The sequence below is a fragment of the Uloborus diversus genome, chromosome 6, assembly GCF_026930045.1.
Source record: "Uloborus diversus isolate 005 chromosome 6, Udiv.v.3.1, whole genome shotgun sequence".
NCBI lineage: Eukaryota > Metazoa > Arthropoda > Arachnida > Araneae > Uloboridae > Uloborus > Uloborus diversus.
In genome coordinates, this window is record NC_072736.1 from 118,796,134 (window position 1) to 118,820,511 (window position 24,378).

The 24,378-nt window shown below is 34.0% G+C and overlaps 1 long non-coding RNA gene across 1 annotated transcript; it reads left to right on the forward strand.

Moving 5' to 3' along the window:
* The first annotated feature begins 6,512 nt into the window (after positions 1-6,512).
* Positions 6,513-21,677, forward strand: LOC129223950 (uncharacterized). The gene is made up of 2 exons (XR_008580665.1): positions 6,513-6,660; positions 21,541-21,677. It is a non-coding gene; the product is annotated as an uncharacterized LOC129223950 (long non-coding RNA).
* Positions 21,678-24,378: the final 2,701 nt, after the last annotated feature.

Here is a 24,378-nt window from a genome sequence, read left to right on the forward strand (position 1 = left end):
GTTTTTTTTTAAAAAACCCGGGTTTTTGCCAACCCTGCTGGAGAAAAATGGAAAACGGACAGCCCTGGGACAAATGTCTTGCGTTAGTGATCGACCGGGTTCACGCCGATCTTTCTTCAAGGAAAAGTTGAGAATATTAGGATACACATTTCAGGGATAAAATGCAACTAAGTAGGTTTAAAAAAAATTTCTTTACTGCTCCCCCCCCCCTCTTCCACACATACAATCCATTTTTTTAATTTCAAGCATGCATGCACAGAAAAAAAAAAAGGAAAATAAATAAAAAGTCACAAGTTATTGTCTAAAAAACGGACCAATTTTTGTTTGATTCCGTTTGTTACGGAGTAACTGCGGTGTAGCAGTCACGCATGAAGAAGAAAACGTTCTATTGCTCCACCCCCTTGGAGAAATTGGGGCCAAAATCTGATGGATACCAATTTACATAGAGATACATGTGAGTACCAATTTCATTTTATTTCATGCAGTTTTTGGCTCTAGAGCGGCCGCGAAAATCCGATCACATGCATACAGACACAGAGACACACGGACAGACAGACATTTTCTGAAAATGGTGAAAAAGAACTCGGCGAACCTCAAAACGTTCAAATCCGTCGAAATTTAAAAATTTTCACGAATCTAATACTTTCTTCTACATAGAAAAAAATGACTTTGATGAAACTTCTCTAGCATTGCAACAACCACAGAGATTTTCGCTCTGTGGCAACAACTGTTCTTGATAACTATGAATGATTGACGCTGAAGCTCGTAGATAAAATTTAAATAAAATTTTAAAATACTAAAAAGAAGAAAAGGGAAAAAAAAAAGAGTGAGAAAAAGGAGTAAAGAGCATGTACTTACGTACATGCTAAGAACTCATACTTTTAAAATGTCTTCTCTTTTCTTTTTTTTTACTAATTTTAAAATTTATTTAACTTCTTTGCATAAAGTAAAAGAAGTATTGAAATCACGAAAAAAATTGCACTCAAATTTTGGCCAATATTTTACTTTTGCCAAACCCCAATAAATCTATTATCACGAGAGAAGTCACAAATTTGTGATCACTTGGAGATATATCGCCAAGCCTCTGTTACCAATTTGGCGATATTTTAGATAAGTTGGCTCATATTCTAAAACTGTGAACACTTATGATGATTACTGCTAATTTTTACCTAACTTTTGTAATTTATGATGCAAAATTGCGCTGCCCCCCCCCCTCCCTCCTAGTGTGATTTAAAACTCCTCAGATACAACACAGCAATCCCCTCTCGAGAAACCCCGCATCCTCTGAAAAAAAAAAAAAAAACTCCCATAAACAACCTCATAAGAATTCAAAGGGTACACTCTGCACCATGACAGCCTTCCCTCCCCCTAAACTCATGAGCGTCCCAAAAACATGCTTTGAAATCATGATTTGGGTCATTCTCCAGAAAACGTAACTTTTAAACGCAAATATTTTTCAATTTCCAAACCTTTTGTTTTCTTTTTTTTTCTTTTTTCGTTCTAACATGAAAGTGTTACCTACTAGAAGTAACCATACACAATGGCCCAGCTAAGTCCCAATTATTTTAATCATAAATAAAAAAAGTAAAAAAAAAAAGCTTTGTTTACAAATATAAATAAAAAATAATAAAAAAACTTTTAATATTTAAAAATCGAGGCCGCTTTAATATCAAAGTAGTAATTTTGTTAATCTAGTAAGCAATCGGCTATTTTAATGATTAGTGAGAATACAATATTTAGCTCTCTTAATTAAAGTACTGCTTAATTAGTAGTTTCAAATGTATGTTAAAAAACAGTATTTAGTACATTTGTGGATATACCGGCAATTCACAATTTTGGTAGAATGCCTATTATTGATGTATTTCTCCTCCATCATTTATTTTTACCTCAGAAATAATGACATTGATAAGGTCTGTCATGGTGGTGAGATTCACGAAGGTGAGGAATTTTCCATTAATATAGGCCTAATAGATACATTTTTCATGGAATTTTTTTTTTCTGCGATGCTACAATGTGCACATGTTAAGCATATGAAAACATGTTCACTTCTTCTTTTACATTACTTTACATCCCTGAAATTTAAGTTCACGGAGGTGAGAACTCAGAATAACCATACTAAGTTTTTGAAGCAAAATCTATCTTTTTGTTTTTTGACAAAAATCTCACAACTTCAACTATAGCTGAAAACAAACAAGAGGCTCCCTTGTATCATGGAAAATAAAATTTGATGCCATTACTGCAACGAGTTAATGAGAAATGGCATTTTGTGTTTAGGCAACGGAGGGGTGAGACATTATTGTGTGACATGACTTCTTGTCCTACTAAAATGAACTAAAACAGAATAATCAAAAATTAAATGTACTTAAACAATTAGTATTTGAGACACTTGGGAAAGGAATAATCAATAAATAAGTATATACTTTTAATTAAACAAGTTATTAAGCAACATAAACAGTCACCAAGGTGTGTGACATGCTACGGAGGTGAGAATTCACATGTTGTGAACAAAAATATACTAAAATAAAAATTATTATTAAAAAATTGTGGGCAGGTTTAAATAGATATATTTTTGAGGAAATTTAAAACCATTGTTAAATTAATTGTTCCTTAAAGTTTTTAATGTAAAAGGCGTGTGACAGAAAAGTTACACTTTTTGAAGAATGACCCATATGCAGTACGCAACTCAGTACAGGGCAGGGCCTGATTACTAAAAACTAGGACATGGTCAAGGGCCCTGAATTTTTAGGGGCTTCATCTGGCTGAAAAATGTTTAAGTTCAAATATACTATTTAGAAAGAGAAATAAAATTAAAAGTTTCTCCTTTATTTTGTTTCCTGTTTTCGTTTGCGTGCGCTTAAGGTGCGGGTTGCCCTGCACCCCAACAAATATTTTGAACGAGCGGTCAAAATAAGTCCCCAGAAGTCGTCACTGCTGTTTCCCCATGAGCAGGGGCGTCCGGATGTGAGGTCATGGAAGGTCACTCTGACCTCCCAAAAATGCCCTTTTTTGGCAAGTTTTTGCAGTTTTTTGCTGCAAAACCATCATCACTCGACACAATTTGGAGTTCCATTCGGCAAAATTATCATCATTCGGCGAAATTTTTAGTTCTATTCGGTAAATTGAGAATTTCTGCCCTTCCAAAAATTTACGTTCAAGACGCCCTGCCCGTGAGTTTTTTTATGTTTATAACATTTGACTACAGGGGGCCCCGAAAAATTGCTTGGTCTCCTAATGTCTTAATCGCGGACCGTTCACAACCACAAGCATGTTGAGCGCGTGATTTAAACGGGGTTAACCGTGACCGATGTATTACACAGGATGCGGCAGTGATTCAAGTCATTAGTGCGTGATAATAACGGACGCAATTATTAAATGCGACCCTCAAACAGAAAGGTCATTTCTGAGGTAGGTAAGTGATCCTCGTCGCTTCGATTCTAAATTGAGTGGACTGACCAGTGAATAAATTTAAGCGCAATTTCATTTTCAAAAATTCCTGACATCATTAAAAACTGTAGGGTTTCGTACATGAGATTAAAACCATTTAAATTCAAATATGTAATTGGTTTTAAAACATTGGGAATATTTTTACGATTTTGGGTTAGTTTTTTTTTTTTTTTGGGGGGGGGGGGGGACACATAGATGGTTTTTTTAGCTGCCATTTTCCAAAAATAAAAATCAATCGACACTGCATTTGAGGAACAGCAACAAATTGAGAGAGAAAAAAAAGTTTTTTGATTATCCTTCATCGTAAATAGTTAGGAATAAGCTGTAAATTTTAGAAATAGTTTTACTTGCTATATAGAATTAAGTTTTATATTTTCGTGAAAGTCACAAGATATAAGCATTTCTTTCAACAATACAAATTTCATTTAAGGGTTTTTGGCTCATATTATGCAGAATTTTCCGTTATCTCTTACCAAACTTTCAGAATATTTGACCGCACACAAGAGAAGCATAACACTAAAATTTGAAACTAAAATACTGAAAATTTGGGGAAATATGAATGTTTAAAGCAATTAAAGTTTCACTGCGCATGCACCAAAGATCGAAATTTATAACTATTATTATTTGAAACCCAAGTAGGTCTCCCAACTCATAATCAAATTTCAGTTCAATATATACTTTAGAAAGGCATCAGCAATCTAATGAGCCAAATTTCAATAATTCTCGGACAAGCGACGAATCGTAAGGGGTCGTTCGCAAATTAGGAAAACTTGACTGCAATCGTTCAGTGTGATTCATAGTAAAAATATATTATATGCGAACGATCCCTCACGACTCTAAAATTCTCGGACCCTAGTCGATCATTTTCCCTCCGACTCCGCAGCCCTGGTATGAGGTGAGGTTTAGGGGCCTTCCGACGAAAGTGTTTTGAAATATACTATTAAAAACGCATTTGCATGCCATCTTTGGTAGCATTAGGGGAAGGGATGGGGGGTTCAGAGACTCGTCCCAGGTAATTTTTTAAACTGATGTTCTGAAAACGAAATTTTAGACCATATTTAATGATATTAGGTAAAGAGTGAACCTAACATCAATCTCCATCGATTTATTTATTTATTTTTTTAATCGAAAAAAAAAAACTGCTGTCTTTTTTTCGATCATGTTCTTTCCTGGAAAGTTTTTGAAGTTGCAGCACAAAAAAATTATTGTACGACCCTCAATTCCTTCTCCTAATGTCAGCAAAGTGTTAGCAAAAAGAATGGGATTCGGAACACTTCCCCGAAATATTTCGAAATCGAATGCTTTGAATTCGCAATTTCAGACTATCTTCAGTCTTGTTAGAGAGAGGGTAGTTTAGGAGATTTTTTTCACGGAATGTCTCAAAATTAAAATCCTAAAATCACACTTGTAAGCTATCTTTGGTGACGTTGGGGGAAGAAATGGGGTTTGGAACTCTCCTCCAGGAATATTTAGAAATAAAGAAACATAGATCTCCCCCAGAAATATTTAGAAGTATCTGAAACACAGTTTGAGTAGACCTGTGTTAATGTCATAGAAAGAGGGTTTTGGAGACTTTTCCACGAAATTTTTTCTTTTTTTAAAAAGTAATTTTGAAGGTGGAGCATCAGTTACCAAAAAGTAAAGGGCACTGCTACCTACTGCAACCCCCAGGCCGCGGCCCTGAGTTGAGGTCCGGTAAACGAAACTGTTGGCCATATTTGGAGATGAGAAATAGGGTTTGGGAATCTCCTTAGTAATTTTTATACATTTAATAGTCTTTGAAGATGTTAGTAAAATGTCCCATGAAATTTCGTTGAAAATAAAGTTATAAAAACGCAATTTTATTCTACATTTGGCGGCGTAAAAGGATGGGATTAAGCTCGGAAAGCACGTCCCTTCCTTTTATTTCGCTACGTCTCCAATCTTTAATTTAGTCTTAAAAATATGTTGTAAAGCATCCTGACAAGTTTTTCTTTCCCGAAAACATTTTACTGTTTTGGTTTTTCCATCATTAAATTTTCAATTTCCTCCTCCAAGTTTTGTCTGTTTGAAAAACAAACGTCTGTTCTAGTTGAATTTTTCTTCTTCAAATATATAGCACAACGCATTCCTGTTTTTTCTTTTTTGAATACGCCGTTTGTTAATTTTATTTTTTTCCTTCGTGATATGCGCCCGTTTCGGCTTGCACCCCAAGACCAGAGACTAGGATAGCCTGATGGTTAATCAGGCTCAGTGGCGCAGCGAAGGGAGCGGGGTGGGAGGGATTAAAACACCCCCAGAGCCATTGGTTTCAACATAAATGCAAACTCTAAAACAGTGGTTTATGCATACGAAAAGACTGTTTTGATCAGAAAACCCCCTTCAGAAAGTATTTTTGATTGAAAAATCCCCTTTAGAAGATATTTTTGATTGAAAAATCCCCTTCAAAAGGTGTTTTTGATCAAAAAAAAAAAAAAAAAAAACCCTCCAGAAAATATTTTGGATAAAAAAAAAACCCTCCAGAAGGTATTTTTCATCAAAAAAAAACCTTCAGAAGGTATTTCTGACTGCTCTAGTGATCAGGCTTGTTTGTTCAGTCAGAAATTAACGCTTTTCATAAATGCTATAGTAATCGTAAAATACAAAACTGAATACTGCACACCCTCCGTAAAAGATCACACAAAAGATCACACGGTGCAAACTCCAATTTAAGTCTTCGTGTCAAAAAAGGAGGAAATAAGATTCATTTTCTATTCCACGGTTAATTTCATAAACAAGAACGTAATATAAATTCAACATCACCTCAAGGCCGCTTAATCTCGTCTGTTGTCAGCAAGGTTGCCGATAAGTCTAAAACAGCAGTAGATCAATAAGTTATTGTGTGCCGCAAGCAACTCAAAATACTCTTTATCAAAATAATTGCATGACTGAGAATGGCTTATTAATGAAATTGTGCGGAGAGGCCTTTTCAATGATAAAATGCTAGAGGTTTTTTTCTTTGTATTTTTTAGATGAAACGTGTTCATAACCACTTCCTTTTCTTTTTCATGTATTTTCCCTTTGTGCAAAACATAGAGATGCGACGCGGATGACAAGGAATCGATGTTCAAAAATTAAACATCGATGTTATCCATGCATAACGAGAAAACATCAATAGAAGACCAGAAACCATTGATGTTTTTTCACACTCGATTCTGAAACATCGAATCTTCAAATCTATATATTCGTATATACAAGGTAAACTTTAAAATAAGTTTCAATGGGAAGAAAAAATTCACAATCTGTATTTAATAATTTATAACAATGATTTTTTGGAACTGTCAAAGCGAATTCAATAATAATGGTATAATAGGAATATTATTGAATTAAAATACAAAAAATATCTCAACATTAAGTAATGCAGTAGAGTCCTGAAAACTCAGCCTAATGTAGACTGAAAAAAGGCCGAGTTAAAAAATACAGGTTTCCCTCGCGGAATTTTTTATTCTGCCTGGGTGTTGCCGAGTTTTCCGGATCCGGTCGGGTAATCGAGGACTGAGTGATCGGGACTCTATTGTACTAAGGATTACAGGGTTTGTCTCAAAAGTAATGAGCCTCATTTTTTTGCCACGTGAATATACCACGTACACCATCGCGACCGGTTGGCAATGGTGGAGGGGACTCTAAGTTTTCCAGAGATGCCTGGTTCAGTCGCTTACGTACTCTCGGAGCGGTGTGAGGTCGTTTTTAGTGACCCTTTAGTAGAACTCCTATAACTCCTCTATAGGGGCCTTACCTTAGTGCACAACCTCGTCGTGGTGTGTAGGATGGAAAGAACTATGGAGCAACGCTTTGCAATAAAATTTTGCTTTAAACTCCAAAAGACGGGGATGAAAACGTTTGATTTGTTCACTCAGAACTTCAAGGATGATTGCTTTCAGTATTCGCAGATCAAAAATGGCACAAGTCGTTCAAGGAAGGCCGGGTAAAAGTGGCCGATGAGGCTCCTTCTGGGCATTCTTCATCATCGTGAAACAGACGATAATGTCCCTCGTGTGCGAGATTTGCTGAACAAAGGACACCAAATGAGTGTTTGATTGATATCAGAACAATTAAATTTGTCGAAAACAGATGTTCATTGAATTGTTACGGAAGACTTGGCAATGTGCGAAACTTGGGCCAAAAGTCTTGTCCGACCGCCTTCGGTGTCAACTCCTATCTAACCCGAATTGGTCTTATAACACTGTCTCAGGTCCCCTATAGCCCTGGTAGACTTCTTTTTATTCCCAAAGGTGAAAAGGGATTTAAAATGAAAGCATCTGAAAACCCTGAACAACATTCATAAGACCACGACGAAATCTCTACTCGGAGATTCACTAAAAACGACCTTCTACTGATTCAAGAGTTCGTATGCGACTGAACCAGGCATCTCTGGAAAGCTTAGAGTGCCCTCCACCATTTCCAACCGGTTGCGCAGGTGTGCGTGGTATGGACCAAATATCTTTAAAAAACAAACAAACCCATGACGTCAAAGGACGTGACGTCACCGGCACCCCTGATACTTCCGGTTAAGCGTGTATCTTTTGTAAGTGATTAGTGTTTACCAGTGTTTAGGCGATTTTGTTTTCCTTTTGAAAAAAAACGAGCTGATGTGTGCATCACATGACTTCCTTTTACTCCAATTTAATGTCATTTTCTCATTATTGGCAGTTTTAATATGATTCAATAGTTTACTCTCTAAATATCACCAACAGTGGCCAAATTGAAACCAGATTAAAATTAAAAAAAAAAAATCGTCGCCAAGTTGGCGAAAAAACTTGGCGACCAAAAGCTTGGCGATACGTCACCAAGTGTTTACCAAATTATAACACCACTTAAGTTTGCATTGATATTAACAATGATTTCCCCCCAAAAAGGTGCAAAAGACCCCCTTAGGAACATCCGAAAGCAACCAAAAGGGGAGGTGCACAACTAGACCCCACTACGAGTCTATGTACCAAATTTCAACTTTCTAGGACATACCATTTTTGAGTTATGCGAGATACATACGCACATACGCACATACGCACATACACACATACGCACATACATACAGACGTCACGAGAAAAGTCGTTGTAATTACCTCGGTGATGGTCAAAATGGATATTTCGCGTGTCTATACATTCTTAGGCACTTTTCCGCATGTGGTCGAATCGAAAAAAAAACTCAACATTCATTTGGGGGTGAGCAAAATGGAAATTAAGGGCGATTTTTGAGTGAAAATTTTTTCGCGAATACAATACTTCCTTTTTTGTAAAAGGAAGTAAAAAGAATCATGTCTGTTAGTCTGTCATAATGTTTAATGCATTAAATGAGAATGATAAGATTCGCTATTCTCAGAAATTGTCTGTCAATGATTATAACCTTCCTGATTCTTTTGATAGCGAAGTAAGAAAACGAGTCTTCGTTAATCGTTCATTACCCGCGATCTCAATGATTAGCATTTATAAATACCTCGTAAACAGAAATAAAGTTGACACAAAGGCTGCTTTCAAGAATCACACATTTCTGCCGTGCTACAGGTACGTTGTGGCTGATAAAACTAAAAATCTGGGAGTATATATGCTGAGCAATTGACCATTTCACTACTTGTTGAAGTTAGTCAATCCTGGAATAAACGAGCTGATGTGTGCATCACATGACTTCCTTTTACTCCAATTTAATGTCATTTCCCCATTATTCGCTATTTTAATGTGATTCAATATTTATTCTCTAAATATCACCAACAATGGCCAAATTGAAAAAAAAAAAAAAAACTCCGCCAAATTTGTCGCCAAGTTGGCGACAAAACTTGGCGACCAAAAGACTGGCGATATATCGCCAAGTGTCCGACAAATTATAACGCCACTTGAGTTTACATCGAAATTAACAATGATTTCCCCCCAAAAAGGTGCAAAAGAGCCCCTTAGGAACATCCGAAAGCAACCAAAAGGGGAGGTGCACAACTAGACCCCACTACGAGTCTATGTACCAAATTTCAACTTTCTAGGACATACCATTTTTGAGTTATGCGAGATACATACGCACATACGCACATACGCACATACACACATACGCACATACATACAGACGTCACGAGAAAAGTCGTTGTAATTACCTCGGTGATGGTCAAAATGGATATTTCGCGTGTCTATACATTCTTAGGCACTTTTCCGCATGTGGTCGAATCGAAAAAAAAACTCAACATTCATTTGGGGGTGAGCAAAATGGAAATTAAGGGCGATTTTTGAGTGAAAATTTTTTCGCGAATACAATACTTCCTTTTTTGTAAAAGGAAGTAAAAACGACGTTGAAATTGTAATTCCTATTCTTAATTTGAAGCTATTTTGTTAAAAAAGATGGAAAATTTTGTGCGCGCGCGAGCGCGCTCTGTTTCTTCTGTACTGTGTTCATACAGAATAGCTATATTATGGAGTTTTGGTGTCATATTCAATCTATTCTCCTGCTGTAGCTTTTCAGTTCACACACACTTACTGGTTTACGGTTGCTACCTAATTTTCAGGTTTGATATTTTATTACAGTTTCGTTCATCACTTTTTTTTTTTTTTTTGTTTGATCAACTTCTTTCTGTTGTAAGATTGATATGTCATAGACATAAAAACAAATTTTGAAAGATAACAAAATCTAAATTTAATCTCCGGCTGCTTTCTCCTGTGTTAATATATATCTTGCGTCCAGTAGCTGTACTATGATACTCTACTATAACTTTCATTAATGTGCTTGTTTACCAGTTGTTGAATATCTAAATTTGTTTACAGTTACAGCGCCTTATATTAAAGTACCGTCAACAACTCTTGAGAACTCGGAAGTCTCAAGAGACCGGCTAAAACGTTCAAGGTATTGGTAGTTCGAGCTATGGGAAGTTCCCACAACAGTCTCAAAAGTTTGGGACCCAAGGAATACTTCGAGATAAAGGAATATTTCTAGTTATCGAGATCCGACTGTATTTGGCTGAACCGAACATTTCGTTGGTCCGCCAAATAGGCAGTGTACTGATTTGAACTGAATATTTGGTGCATCTTTAAATTACTAAACATTTTCAAAACATATTTTGTAGACTTGGAGAAACTTGTACTCATGTTTCAGCCATTCTGTTTCTAACTGAAAATCTGGTGAAAAACCAAGTTGCACATCACTTGAAATCACGGATAAAACAAACATTTTGCTCGTTAAGTTTGGTTTGCTATCCACTTACATAAAAAAATTTACGTATAAAATGTACATTAAATTGAAAGTCTTGGCTAAGACGGACGAAAAATCTGACCTGTTTACTTGCTGAATACTGTAATTTTCTGTTTTAGAAATTATTCATCATTTTCTTAGGTAGAGAGTCCCGTTGCGTATTGAAAAGAAAATACAGTGAAATCCCGTTACAAAGAATACCGATACAATGAAAATTTTCGTTACGACGAACAAAATGTTCGGTCCCGTTTTAAAACGCATTACGATAATTAATAAAAAACCTCATTTTAACAAAGAGATTTTTTTTTTCAAAAATTCGTTACGAAGAAATATTTTTCTCAACATCAGTTGGAATATTTTGTACTTAATGCTGTTTCCAGAAACTAAAAAACAACTTTCACAAGTCCGTTTGTACTTTCAAAACAGTGCCATTCAAGGCGGAAATGCACTCATACTGAAACGTGAGTTGATGTGTGACTACAAAAGCTAGTGTCTATCCAAGTGCAGTCAATTTCTGCACACCAAACGCAAGGCGCCCTGAGAATTCGGAAAGGATTCTTATGGTCAGCGTAATAACGTTTATAAATTAGAATCTTTTATAATGTCTACTGGGACCAAATCTCTCGCAAAAGAAAATACCAACACTTTTTGTGATGACGACCAATGAATAAAAGTTCAGTGTTCAATTTTTTTTTTCAGAATAATTAATGTGTTATTTATATTTTAGATCTTTTGTAACTGTAAAAGTTGCTGATTTACTTATATTAGGGTGTAGATTTGTAAAATTAACACTTTTATAAAGATAAAGTAAGTTTTTAGACGATTCCGTTACAACGAAAAATTTTATCGGTCCCTTGAAGTTCGTTGTAACGGGATTTCACTGTATTAAACATTTTGCACAAAAAAAGAAAGGCCCGTACTTTTGTTTACCTGTGGATATTTCAATTTAATCGGAGACGAAACTTTATTTTCAATTGTAGATTAACTTACTTTGCGATTGTCTATCATCAGCTTCTATTTTCAATATTTTCCAAAAACATTCATTTATAAAAAATAAGTTTTTTTTCCTGATTGTATTAATAGTTAAATTACAATGTGTATATTAGTAGTAACATTTTTAAAATATAGGTAAGCATTTCTTCGTTTTTTCACTGTATCACTGTTGTTACGAATAATGGCTAATATAAACAAATTTGTTTATTTTTGACATTTCATTCGGTTGAATCGGGTAAAAAAAAAAAAAAAAAAAAAAAAAATCGAGATCCGTATCCGTAGATCTTGAAACTAATGATCCGGATCCGTAGATCTACTTTTTTAACGATCCGGCACATCACTTAAGCCACTCGGGGATCCGAGCCCGAGTATCAATGCCAATTGATACTACAAAAAATAATCTGAAATTGTGCCTCCAAGATTTCAATTTTGAAAAGCTTTGGAGGAAGATCCCTGAAACCTCTCCTTTCGTCTAAATGTCTCCAAAGATGACCTGAAATTGCGTTTTACCTTTCAGAGGAGGATTCTTGAATTCTTCCTTTCCAAAGATGTCTAACGTTAGGGAAAAAGTTTGAATTGCTTTTGAAAAGAACCTTAAAATAAAAATAATTAAAAGTTACTGACTATTTAACAGGTTATTTCGTCCAACGCTTCATATTTCTTTCACCCTCTCCTCGCCACATTTTTATTTATTTTTCCTATTTCCTAGTAGGTCAAAAAATAGGAAAGTCTTCAAAATGCTACACTTTGCAAGCCCCCTCCAACCACTAAAACCATTAAAGAGCTTCTCAAACCTCGTTTTCAGGGCTTCAGTGTCAAAAAATTTTCTGGGGACAATACCAAACGCTTTGCCTTCTGAAAGCATCGAAAGTCGTTTAAGATTGCTTTTAATGGAGCTTCAGGGCCATGGTAGCCCGATCGGTAGAGTGTCGGATTCGGGGCCAGAGGGTCCTGAGTTCGAACTTCGATGGTCGAAGACCCACCGTCGTCATTAAAGGGGACTGGGCGACGTTAAATATGCTCGTGGTCTCAATGTCCTCCAAGTGAAACGATACCTCTGGGGGTGCTAGCACCAGGTAGCTATTAGCTCCTGGACTAGTTCTAAATTCTCATTAACTGTTTGATCCGGTGATGGTGCTGCCACCTATCGGTATATAAAATAATGGAGGCAAGGCACTTAGTATGCAGTCCTCGACATAAATACAGTTGTAGTCAGTTGTGACTCTGAATAGGAATAGGAATGGAGCTTCAATTTCGAAAAATGGCCGAACCTATAACATTACCAAATATGGTTCACAGTCGCACTTTTAAGACTTCAATTATGAAAAAATTTTGGACGGAGGGTTCGACTGCTCCCGTATGACATCTGAAAGCGAAAAAAACTAGTTTCGAAAAATTTAAGGTGGAGAGCGTTTAAATCCCTCTATCTAGTATCACTGATTATCCCTTTAAAACTTCGTTTTTTAGGACTTAAATTTCAAAATAGTTTTTGGGGAGAGCCCCAGAATTGCCCTGCCCGTAACATCAATGAAGTTATCCCGAAACTATGTTTTTAAACTTCAATTTCGAAAAGTTGAGCGGAGGGGTGGTAGATTTCGCTCTATTTAAAAAAAAAAAAAACCAGTCGAGTGCAACTTCAAAAAGCCCTATTCCTTTCATTGCACTAACGTCAAAAAAATATAGCCTATAACTAAATATAGCCTGCGTTTTAAGGATTTCAATTTCTAAAAATTTCCGCAGAAGGCCGCCCCCCCCCCTGAATATTTCCTCCCCATAGCATTACCAAAAACCGTCTAAACTGCGTTCTTAGGACTATAATTCCAAAAAAATTTCCGGGGAGAACCACCGGACCTCCCTCTGCCCCCTCCACCGAAAGCGAGAATTTTTTAAGAGTGTCCTCCTAACACTATTTTTTGAACAGTATGAAGTCCTCGCCTCTCCTCGAAAAAAAAGAAAATCAGGGCACTGTTGCTCCCCTCCCCCTTCAAAAAAAAATGAAATTGCAAAAAAGATGGGGGGGGGGAGCTAATCTTGGTTTATATGGGCACCCTCCAAAATAAAAACATATATACGCCACTGCTTCTTTCAAAAAAATAAAATAAAAAATGCTTCGAACACACGAGCAGTTTTTTTCGCATGCAAATGATAAGTTTGTTAATCCAGAGTTTTCTTGTGTTTACGCTTTCGCCATTTACGACAATCAAATACGACGAGAAGAAAATAATGAAAACTAACATTATTTTGAGAAGCTCGAGAATGCCATTAAGGGGCAAAACAATTTCTGTTGCTGAAAGCAATCTAAGGCACATCGAATGCGTTAATAAATACTCATAAACAAACTGGCTATGTTTACCAACCGCACACGTGGAACACAATGTTTTACCTTTTTCTTTAATTTTGTAAATCACCGCAAGGTAGCGTATTCGAGCGCTGGAGTTGCGAATCATTTCATATCTTCTTCCATTTTTAATTTTAGCTTTGATCTATTGCTTATTATCTTCCCTTTGTCACTGTTGGCGTTTATTTATACACGGGAAGACTGCATAGTATTATTTGCACTGGTTGAGCTAATTGTTTTCGTGCCGATAAATACCAAGTTTCCTTTAAAAATGTAGCTGCTAGAACATACTCGTATCATAGCAGATCGTAGTAGTTTAGCAATATATGCTGTTCAGGTTCCGTTTCTCGAGTGGTTACGTTGCAGAAAAATTTCATATCTCACATTTGAATAATGATCGTAAGTAGTTTGAGTGATGAGACAAGTTTCTTTATGATTCCTTTTTCAGATTTATCAGAAAAATTTACGGTTAAACAAGACTTTTTACAAATATAACAGATTGAGAGCTTTTCATTTTCGTTCAATAAGTTAAACTACACGAATGAGAATGACATTTTTTTCCTTTGCTTAAAATTTTAACACTCCGAACAGCGGGCAATTACCATCGTTTCCCATTTAGATTCTCTCGCCAGATGGCGTGTTGGCTACTTATGCTCCATGACTGCCCCGCTCTCGCTGATATAGCGTTTACTTTAGAAAGGTTGGCAACAGATATCTATGTCCGCAATGTTTACATCGCGAATTCACATGTGTAGTTTTTTTAGACATTTAAATTGTGCAAAAAGATGTTACTCAGTGTTTAATACAAGTTCAAGCGCTTATTTAAGTCATCAGACAAAGATATTGTGTGCATTCAAGGGCAGTAGTTGGGCATTTAATCGGAATTTTATTTCCTCTACAGTCAAAAAATACTCGAATTCTACTTATGAACATACTAGTCCGGAATCAAGAACCGACCCTCAGACAGTGGGGAAAATTGAACCTAAATTATTTCTTGGTTTCACGTGCAAAATATGTAATGCTAGGATCGAAAAACATATATCAAAGGTTGCCTACACAAAAGGCGTAGTTATTGTTCGATGTGATGGCTGCAGTGAAAATCATTTGATCGCGGATAATTTAGGCTGGTTTCCAGATTTGGAATCCATGAGGTATTTTTTTTTTCTTAAAAGTTAATTTTTTCTGAAACGAATAAATTCATGAGTTTTGAATAAAACCAAATGCACTGTTGTCATGGTTATATTAACTGAGCAATATTAAATCGATTGAAATCTATGCGAAAGAAAATATTTATTTGAAGTTCCCACCTAATGTGTTTAGATATTTAAGAAAAATAAATAATAGATAGAAACCTCTGCATGTTGATGAAACAAACAAAATTGCTAGTAAAAACCTACAGAACAGTAAAGCAGTTTGTTATAACAAAAAAGAGCAAAAAATCTTCACTTATTAGAACTATAGGGTGTGGTGGGGTAAAGTGGTCATTGAACCAGGTTTTTCAACTTGGGTAAATAATAAATACAGGCATTTCTTTTTAAAATCGAAAATTTTTTATCGATATTTTACATTACTTTAATAATGAACATGCTGCACTGAATTTTCAGAAAAAAAAAATATTTGAATAACTTAATAGCATTTTCTTTTCCACATGTGTTAATGACTTGGAATGAGGTAAAGTGGTCATAGTTAAAAAAAATTGATCTAAAACCATCATAAATACCCATAATTTTTTTAAGCTCAGCAGCATACCAAGTTCTTCTCTGAAGAAATTGCCTTCATTTAAATAAATTAAAAATTTTTGAAGGTAAACTAGGGTCAAAAGTTGGATCACCAAGAATTAAATCATATTTCTCGCCTGGATTTCATCAATATCAAAAGGTGATACTTTGTAATGCTTTTTATATAGGAATACATAAAAAATAGCTTCTGAATGATGTCTAAATTACATTATAAGAAAATGTTATGACCAAATAGAGTTCCGAAAAAAAGTTAATTTAGAAACAAAAGAGGAAAATTATCAAGCTTTATCTATTTATTCAATACATGCGAAATAATTCTTGTTAGAAGTTTCAACTTTTTATCGATAGTTCACAGCTAATTTTTTGGAGGAGTGGGTGGCAGAAATGATTCAACTGGAATAAATGGAATGCTGTGGTTGCAGCAAAAATGCTGTGATTTTTTTTCCAAATATTACATTATTACAATCTTGCTTCAATTCAATCGATGAGCTCTATCAAATTTAAGCTCAGCTGTATTTTATCCACTTTACCTTACAAACATTGCATGTTTAGTAAACTTAATATTTAACTGATATCTGCCTCATAGAAGATTGAATGATTTTACATGAAGGATACATGTTAAGCCTAACCTATGACCACTTTACCCTATCTTACTTAAGTTGTCCTAAAATATTATATAAAATGAATCCAGCCTTTAGCTGTTTATGCATATGTATTCTTGAGACACCTGGGAAGCTGCCTGCACACACAAGCAATCTGCTAAAAGTTATTATAAACAAAATTTTACAAAGAAGTTAAAAAAGGTGTTCAGATTTTGGAATGTTTCATCAGTAAAAAAAATAAAAAATCATATAATAAAGCATTGCCAGTACTAAAATTGGTAAAACCTTCATTCCTAATTGTTGAAAGCTGAAATAAAAAAAATATAGCCTCATTCTTTCATTTATTTCAAATATATACCTTTTTATTTGATTTATAACCACTTTATTGACCACTTTCTCCCACCAAACCCTACTATTTGTATTGCATGAGTTACAGCTACAGAAATATTGTGTCGATGAATTTCAAACTTGAGGCATTTTTGATGTCTGTCTAAAGACTATTTTTTATTTTGAAACTAAGCTTATAATGATGAATGAGGACATAGACAATACTGACAAACAAATGAATGCCATTTGCAGCATATGTTCGAAAACCAGGCAGTTTTGATATTTTTTAAAACAAATTTCTTAATTGAGTGATATCTGTTGCTTGCCAATTTTATGATTCCTCCTGTTAATATTCAAAAAGAAGTATGTAATTTTAAAAACATGCTGGGGTCGCATACTGCTGTGCTCAGCACAAAAGTCATGGGGGTTCTGTGTAGAAGCTTCATCTTCTGCGCCGGATATCATGGATTCAATTCCCATCAGTGCCCAAGGTGTGATTTCCTCTCTTTGTGCCATAAACCTTTTTTAGGTTGTCTTGTATGTCAATAAACTTTGAAAAACTTGTTATACTATTGCTGTCAGGATATAAGCTAACCTGCAAGGTTAGGCATGAATCTGCGAATCTCTGAGTTCAAAATGAGTGTGACGACTCAATGCATTAGATTCAGATTCCACTTTTACTGAATCTTTAAAAAAATATTTCCTGTTCACCAATGAGTGTAAAACATTGTATAGAGGTAAAATCTGTTATAAAAAAAAACACCTCATGAAAACGACTCAATTTCACTAATAAGTGCTAATCGCCCAATCCAAAAAAAAGTGGACATGAGGATGAAAATTCAAATTTCATTCAATATGGTTGAAATTTTGCATACACACTGTTAAAAGTATACTAGTTCATATTTTATTGAAAAAAAATTTCATTTATGTCATTAACATTCTTATTTTAATTACTAAAGTGGAACTATATCAGTGCGAACTAGACTGCACCAAAACTGCTTATGTTGCATGGTCTATTACAGCTGAACAAATAATTCTAGAAATCTATAAAGTTTCACACATAATCTGACATTCATTAGCAACAGTTTTTTCCTGAAGAGAAATGTCTACTAATCTTCACTACAAAAGGTAAGCATATTTAATTATTTTTAATTATTGTGTCACACCCGCAACAAAATAATGCATTTATATTTCCACAGAAAAATTTATTTGCCTAAAAGTTTTGAAACTTTGTATTCTAAAATAGTTTACTAAAGTACTTTGAATAACAAACACAAAAAAAATTAATTAATGTTTTAATTGGAGTTATTAAGTGTTGCGGGTGTGACATGTTCCTGTTGCGGGTGTGACATTTAGTTAAAGTCACACCCGCAACATCTTTTTAAATTAAACACAAACATAATTCTGGAATGCATGTAGATGACAGCACTAATGTTTTAACCTTTGACCTAACCTTTGGCCTTTGACTTATTTGTTTAGACACCAGTTAATTCAAAATTAGTATCTTAGAGCATGTGCAGTTGATTTATTTAGCTTGGTATTCTATATTATTGGTTCTCCTAAGAAACATTTTTGTATTTCTTGATTTATAAGTAAGGCAACTAATCAATAAGGTAAGATTTGTTTTTTTTTTTAAATAAAACTTTAAAAAACCAAAACAATATTTTATCTTTTTTAATATGTATAAAAATGCATAATTTTGCTTTCAGCATTTGACTTTTTTCCCCTTTACTTTTTAAAACAAATAATGTAATATTAGGGACAGATTATTTTTTACTTCAAATTCAAAATAAATATAAAGAAATAATAAAAATAGTAATGAAACTTTTATTACAATATTTATTAAAAAAAAAACTTTGTATAAAATTCTGTCAGTTCAAGTTCTAAATGAATCAAAACTTAATGTTTTTAATTTCAATTGGGGTTAAAAAATTCAAAGAACTTCAAAAAAAAAAAAAAATGTTCAACAATATATTTTGGGACTTGTAGTGCTATATTTATTCACTTTACACATTTTTTTTTTGCAGAAGAATGAACAGCACTGAAAGATTCCGAAATCATCGTAAAAAGATGAAAGAAAACTCGGCCAAATACTCGGAATATTTTCTAAAAGAAAGGGAAAGAAACAAAGCAAGAATAGAAATTACAAAGAAACTACTTTAAAAAATTACATCTGTGGCCATGAAAGAAAAGAAAATGTAGAGGCAAAACCAGAATGTGAGGCAGAGAAAGTGTAGAGAGAGAAAGAAATCTTCGACAAAAGGGGTCACACCATCTCCAGCTGTAGAAGCAGAGTCGATGGCAATTTTTTGAAGAGCTCAAATCAAACCTTTGGTAATGCAATCCATAGACAGGAACAATCTTCTGTTAATGTCATACAACCATAAAGACTACAACATTAAAATGGCATGGTCATACTTTGCAAGGACTCATAGATAAGGAGCTGTGGATGGTGTTGGTGCGGTAACAAATAAAAAATGGTGTCACTTGCCGTTACAGCGTAGAGCAACAGTCAATTCTGCATCGGATTTTGCCATTTGAGCAGAAAAGGCTCTTAAAAAATCAGAGTACTTTATTCTGCGGAGAGCGACATCACAAAAGAGTTGCAAAAATGCTTCACGCACGCTGCTGTCTTGTACAAAGCTATACCAAACTTACAATCGGTACATCATGTTGTACCGATCGATATGGGTACAATTCAAGTGGCAGGCACTAACTGCAGAAAGTGCACTGAAGATAGTTTCATTGCTGCCTCAGTCGGAAACGATCTCCCTTGGTAATATAAATGCTATTGGAGATTTTGTAGAATTAGTTTTGTTTTCTACCTCAAAAAAAAAAAAAAAAAAAAAAAAAAAAAAAAAAATTGGTCAAATCAGGCAAATAGATGGAGAAGACATACAAGTAGAATACTTGGAAAAAAAACCTTCAGAACCCAATCTGGCCCAATCAGTCAGACATATCATAGAAGAAACAGAACATTGTAATAGGAACACTAACACTCCCTGAGATCATCAATTCTAGATTGGAAATGAGATTTATGTAAAAAAAATTCCCTTAGTTATTTGCAATTTCTCTAATTTATTACTGTGCTAATCATAAAATGTCTGATTGATAACTATTTGTGTATGTTGTTATTTTATTGGCCACACAAGTCACACCCGCAACGGGGTGTCACACCCGCAACGGCAACTTTGAATATTTTTTACAGTGAAACTAATTGAGTGAGTATCTAAATTTTTGTATAGAATAATTTGTTAAGTATTACTGTCTAACATTAAAAAAAACCAGTTTGATCAGTTGATATAATTCACAGAGTTTTGAATGTTTTGATCGCAAGGTGAAAATGCATGTCCTTTTTACGTCACACCCGCAACGGGTAGAAATTAATTTTTTAAAAAATAAATAAAATATCAATCAACTTGCAAATTGGCATCAATGTACCTGCAAGTAATCTTTATTGAAAAATATAAAAATTGAAACCTATACTCTAAAATATTTTTGCTGATGACTAATTTAGTTAGTGTAAATGTCACACCCGCAACTTTGGATTGGGCGTAATGCAAGTTCTGCTTAGCACAGCCCTGCATAGTGGCACTCCACTGAGATATAACTTTATATTTTTTTTGTTGGCAGCAATATAGGATTTGGGAGGCACATGGTTTTTTTTTTTTTTTTTTTTTTTTTTGCAGAAAATGTTTAAAAAATTACGTGACTGGAATTAATTTCGAAATTTTTAAAAATTATAACTAGTATCAAAAGTTCTTTTCCTTTTTTGCAGTTTAGTTAAATTAATTTAATGAGAAATTCATGCAACATGAAATTACTAAGAAAATATTTCTTTCCTTAAACCAGTTCTTAAACCCCACCTTTTGTTCTTTAGTTTTACACATTCCAGTTTCCCATGAGGGTTGAGAAGTTTACACCTCCTTACAATGGTAGTTAGGTTGCTTCTGTAACAACCAATGACAAACTGATTAGTTTTCCCATAGCAGTTATAAATACGCTGTTCAAAGCAAGGATAAACTAGCTAAAGGATTATTGTTCAAATTCATTATTACTTAGGTGTTTGTGTAGTTCTTTATCTCTGTAGAGATGTCTTTGTTAATTTATGTTTAAATGCTTTGAAACAATAATTCTGGAATCAGAGCCAAACAAACTATAAATGGCATCAAAGAAAAGTGTTTTTCCACTGAAATTTTGTTTGATTCGGTGGGTAGAAGGCTCAGCCACTGCACAAAAGGCTTGAAACATTTTCCCACACTTAAAAGTCTTTGTCCAAAAGGCAGAAGTTGTAAATGTTGAACCGAATACAAATACCTATGACACAGTAAAATCAATGTTGAAGTGCAGTGAACTTTTGGAAGCAAAGTTGGGTTTCTTTATTTCGGTGGCATCAGAATTGCATGTTTTTTTAAATATAATTCCAGGCTGGTAAACCAATGGTCCCTTTCCTGTGTGAAGAGAGATATATTTGATGTTTAACAATTTAATGAAGCAATTTCTTAAAAGTTCTGAACATTTCCCAAAAAACTTTAACTTAAAAGTTTCCCATGAAACAAAGTCTGTTTTAGGGGTGGATGGATGTAATAGTTTGAAATTTACATTTAACAGTGATATAAACATGAGGCATATAAAATGTCACATAAAGCACAGCCAACAATTGAAAAAATAGCGGAAGTAGCTAAACTAACCTTTAAAAAAGCACCTGGAAAAATTTTGTTTGTGGTATGAAAAACCTGGAAAAGTCAGGGAAGTTGATTTTTTTTTTTTTTTTTTTTTTGAGTAGACACCCTGGTAAAATGTACACAAAAATAGGTTGTTAAATAAATGCCCAGGAATATCCCTTTAGTTTATAAGTAAATGATATACATGCAAGAGCTATTCTATCCATAATGATCATTTATATTTATTTTTCAGAAACATTGAAGATATTATGGCTGCTAAAGGAGAGAAAGTGAGGAAAACTGCAGAAGATTTTGTAATTAAAGAAGAATGATAGTTTCTTTCTGCATTTTATTAAAATGAAAATGATAAAATAAATATGCAAATTTTTACTTAAGAATCTTGTTTCTGACTTTTTTCAACATTATAGAATAGCTTACTAAATTTGTATAGAATGCAACTTTATAGCATTTTCAGTACAATAACTATATATATATATATACTAAAATCGACTTAGAACAGTCTATGCATCACAATCTGGTCTGTGCAAAATGGTACGTGAATGCTAGTTGTTAGAGTGAAATAATAAAATATTTGACTCTGGTTGCATGCCACCTTATCTAGTAATATTTTAACTCTGTATTAATCATGCTGAATCCAGTCAAAAGAAAAAAAAAAGTTACCTCTGAAGATGAAGGTATTTAATAATACAAGCCGTTTTCAAAATTTGGTACTGAAATTGTGATTCTGTGTAGTATATATAATTAAAATTGTTTTTAAAAAGGGGAAGGATTTCATTATTGCCACTTCAAATATTAAAATTGATAATCAGTGTAGTCTTTTTTTTTTTTTTTTTGATTTTGTGTTAACAAATTTGGCATGTGTGTACATGGCAAAATGGAATCTTTTATTTTTACAGTGAAGCACCATGAATACCTTTTTTAAACTGGTCTCTGCAGAGTCCAATGCATATAAATGTATACCTATGATCCATTTTCTCATTTAGATATATTTTCAAACAGTTTGAAAACGTATAAGAGCCAGTTTTTATAAGAGTCAGGCAGGTCATATACATACCATTTTTGATTTTGTTAAAAATTTTACAGTGGTTTCTTCGAATGATTTTAGAAAACACTTTTTTTTTCTTCCAAAAAAAAACTTTTCGTGACCCACAAAAATTCTGAAAGTTTGTCCCAAAACTTAGGGTTTTTTTTCAAATTGACATTTTTTAATATTCAATTATCTCTGAGCATCGAACATCAGCAAAAGTAATCTTTGATTACAACATGATATTTAGTGCCTCAAATGAAATATATCGAAAATTTTATGGCTGACCTTAAGTGGGCCCCGGCAGGGGTAGCTAAACTGTGTCGAAGGAAGTGTAAATGTGTCATGTTTGAGGCCTCCTGGTTCCATGCACTGAGGTTCAACTATAATTTTTGTGAGCACTTCATGTTGTGATATATATCTATACATATATATATATATATATATATATATATATATATATATATATATAAATTATTAAATAGGCTCATTAAATTCGCGGTTAATGCTCACTGCTGCAAAAAATAGCAGTTTTGTCATCAAAATATGACAAAAAGTGTACTTTTTAGGGGCTTGTATCTCAGTGCACTGAAGGTTAGTACAGAACTTATTGCCTGCATTTCAAACTAGAGTATGGTGTATTTTCACAATCAAATGACAGAATTATGGGCAAATTCTTCTCAAGAACACAATAAGTATTTCAAAATAGTAAAATAAACTCTTTAGTTTTCAATTCTATCAACACATCCAGGTTTAAACTTTCCTAACGGGATTTCCAGATACTATTTAAAAAACTAGTATGATCAAAAACTTACTATAAAAGAGTTATAGAATTGCAAATTGACTGATTATGCTTACTCATATGCTTTATATTATGATAACTGGAAGCAAAGTGTAAAAAAAAAGGTTATTGTGGTAAAAACGTAAGTAATTTGTAACACTTTAATTAAGAAAGCTTTTTTTTGTTTGTACTGTTCGTTGACATTCGCTTAGGCTGCACATTATACTGACAAAAATTATTTTCTCTGCACTAAACTACAATGATAGCAGACAATTACTAAGTCATATATTACTTATGATAAAAGCAATATTATGACAATATAAAACAAGGGTATACAGTCGACTCCCGCTACAACGCGAGTTTTTCACCAGTAATGAATTTTAGAGCTAATGCGAATTCCTCACCCGCATCCCTAACAGTGAAAATTCTACACAGCGCTTTGTTAGTGTATCAAATAAACACTCGGTATTTTTTTTCCTTCTAATTATTAAAGTGCATTAAATATGATGGCGCCTTGTCACGCTGTTTCATCTAAATGTACATTTTAAAATAAAGAAAAAAGATATCTGTAAAAATTCAGAACTTAGTTTCAATGTTTAAACTCGCAAAGTAATGTCTAAACAAAGTAAATATTATGAAAATGGAGAAGTTGCTCTTCTATTTTTGATTAAAGAGATCAGAAAGAGAGGTATTGCCATAAATGAAAACGTTATACAAGAAAAGGCGAAGCAACTGTATTTAAAAATTAGATAAGGAATAATGATCTGATCATGGTGCATAAATAATCATTATCATCATTTTCAATTCATAAGTATTATTACTGTATCTATTGTACAGTACTATTATAGTGCAGCATTTTATTATTACTTCATACTGTATGTTCCGTGCGGTTTTATTTTATATGTTTCTCCCCCTCCTAATTATCATTCATTTTGTGCATCTTCACAGTATTTTATGTTAAACACATTTTTTTTTATTTAAATACAGTAAAAGTTCGGTTCTGTATCTAAGAAAGTGCAGTAGTTTAGGAATGGTTTAAAGCAGCCTAAGGGCTTGTTATAAAGGTCTTTTAGAATTTGGAATGTTTTTAAAAAACCGTATGCATACCTTTTCCTACAACGCGAAATTTCGACTTACGCGAGGAGCCTTGGAACGCATCCCTCGCGTAAGTCAGGACTCAACTGAGAAGTTGCCTGACTAGTGGGACAGTGAAAAAATGCAAGGCAAAGCATACAGCTTGAGTACAACTAACTACATGTGTCGTT